This window comes from Phaseolus vulgaris, chromosome 5 (assembly GCF_000499845.2).
Source record: "Phaseolus vulgaris cultivar G19833 chromosome 5, P. vulgaris v2.0, whole genome shotgun sequence".
NCBI classification, from domain to species: Eukaryota; Viridiplantae; Streptophyta; class Magnoliopsida; order Fabales; family Fabaceae; genus Phaseolus; species Phaseolus vulgaris.
In genome coordinates this window covers 7013247-7015912 of record NC_023755.2, presented here as the reverse complement: position 1 = coordinate 7015912, position 2666 = coordinate 7013247, and the positions used below count along the sequence as shown (strand labels likewise).

The window sequence follows — 2666 nt, the reverse complement described above, 5'->3', positions numbered from 1 at the left end:
GTTATAAAATGTTATTGAATAAAAAAATAATTAATAGTTTTTATAATGTTACAATTATACCATAAGAGTAATTTGTAAACTTTTATTAAAATCAAAATTAAAATTAAATGTGTGTTAAACAATAGTAATAAAATTTAATTTTATTCGAAAATCATTATCATAATTCTTTTCTAATAAAAATTGAAATATAACACATCAAAATAGAATCTGACATCTCAGCCAAATTAAATTAACATTTCAACAATTATTTGTCATAATTATTTAATAATAACAGTTTCAAAAATATATTTTTATATAATTGAAATTTACGAGTTAGTAAATAAACATAAAAATAAAAATATGCAAACCAAATAACAGTAGAAAATTCAATTATTATTATTATTTTCACTCATCCTCTACACATATACATTAACATATATAGCAAATACATGTATGGTACTTGTCGCTACAGATTCCCACTGCTTTCTCTGATTTGAAATGTGATCTGCAAACCCAGCCACAAGGATTATTGAAAGGTTCACAATGTTGAGGAATGCTTTGTACTATACAATTAGGTTCCACCACTGATTCCACTTCATTTCCTACAAAACCACATCACAAATCACACACCATAATTAATCTTCTCAAAATTCATTCATCACACACAATACTAAAGCTTAAAGAACTGGTCTTACCAGAAGCAATGAGGAGAACCAGCACAAGGACTGAGAAACAGAAAGAGCTTTTCATTTTCTTGAATTTGTTTGGAAAACAGTTGTGATAGATCTCATTGAAGGGGTTCTCATGCATTTATATACACCAAATTACATTGAGAAATGAATACAGGATTCAGTTCTATACAAGATGCATTTAATAATAGTCGTAAAATTACTCCCAATATTTAATGCAAACGTTAGCACAAGTTACAATAAATTGGATCAATCTATTGAGCATTTAATCATAAACCTTTACTTATTGTTTGCTTTTTTTCAAATAATTTAATAAATATTAATTAATGAGGTTTAATTAAGTTTTAAGTCAAACGTAAATTTGAATATTTGGTTGCTGAGTTTTATGAAGTTATACATGTCATTGAGAAGCTATAAAGAAGAGTCTTTCTAGTTTATGGCTTGAATGTGATTCTTCATTGGTTTGTGTTGCATTTATTATTAGGACTAATGTTCCTTGGTTTCTTCGTAATGAGTGAAATATTGTCTTGATTATTGTGGGAAAATCAAGTTTATGATTTATCACATTTTTCGTGAAGGCAATGCATGTGCTGACAAGTTTGCTAACTTAGAGTTTATTCAGAGAGAACAATTTCATTGGTATAATAGGTGTTCATCTAGTATATTCTTAGAATTTTTTATTAATAGATATAGATTACCTAAGTATCATTTTTTAGGTTTTTTATATATGGGTTTTGGTCTAGTCCTCCCATATTTGTGTGTATTTTTTTTTTCCTTTTTTTAGTAATACATTTTTCATGTGGTGACAGATGATTGTTTATCCTTAAGGTGTCAGCTTAGCTGAGATGTCGCCAAGTTTCGTAGTAATGCCTAACATGATAGCATTTATAATTTTATTATTGAATATTGAATATTTTTTATTGAATATTGATTATTTTTTTACTTTATATTTTTATATTTTTCAATTGAGTCTTTGTCATTTAAATTTTTTTATTAACGGGATGATGTAATTGATATTTTGTCTCATTATCTTGCTTATTTCTCCTCTATGTGTTAGGATATGTGAGCTTTTGTAATTAATATAAAATTATATTGTAATTAATGTAAAATTGCAAATAATTTTTATTGCTTTAATTGAAAATGTGTTGCATAACAAGTGATTGTTGTCGTCATCGTAATCTACATCAACGGTGATTACAACGGAAGTTTCTTGGTCGTTATAGGTGATGACATGGAAGTAATCGAGAGTATAATATCTCGTTATCCAACGTATTTTCGATTAAATAAAAATCACTTATTTTTTTTACATTAACCACACTATTATATTTTTATTAAATAAATACTGTAGATACCAATAATTTTTTAGTTTATAAAATAAGATATAATTTAGTCAATAAAATAATTGATTATTCTTTGTTTCTAAAATTAATTGTTATTTAGTGTTTTTCCTTGTCGTGTTTTATTAATAGGTGGAGATAAGATGACAAGATAATAGAATAAAAACATGTCTGGAAAATTAATAGAACAAGATAATGTAAAATTAATAGAATAAGCATGAATGTAAAATTAATATAAAATAATAAAATAAGATACACTACAAGAAAATCATTAAATAGAAACTAATTTTAGAGACTAAAAATAATTAGACAACATATTAACTAAATTAAATATTATTTTATTTAAAGTAATTTTTATTATTAATAAATATTTTCTAAATTGGTATCTAATTAGTCACCAAAATTTTAATTACCAACTTTAGAATTTAATTAATTAGTAGCTAAAACTTTGGTAACTAAGTAAATATCAATTTAAAAACTATTTATTAATAATAGAAACTACTTTATATTCCAATAATTTTCTTGACAAGACTTGTTTTTGTGTTAGATGTTTCCTTTCTATACACTACAAGAAAAATCATTAAATATAAATTAATTTTAGAGAAAAAAAATTAGTTGTTATATTGACTAAATTAGATATTATTTTATAGACTAAAAATTT

At 24.2% G+C, this 2666-nt stretch overlaps 1 long non-coding RNA gene across 1 annotated transcript; it reads right to left on the bottom strand.

The window, feature by feature from the left end:
• Positions 1-351: 351 nt before the first annotated feature.
• LOC137836229 (uncharacterized) lies at positions 352-802 on the bottom strand. Its single transcript, XR_011085215.1, has 2 exons — positions 675-802; positions 352-581 (listed from the first exon to the last, which is right to left on the bottom strand). It is a non-coding gene; the product is annotated as an uncharacterized lncRNA (long non-coding RNA).
• Positions 803-2666: the final 1864 nt, after the last annotated feature.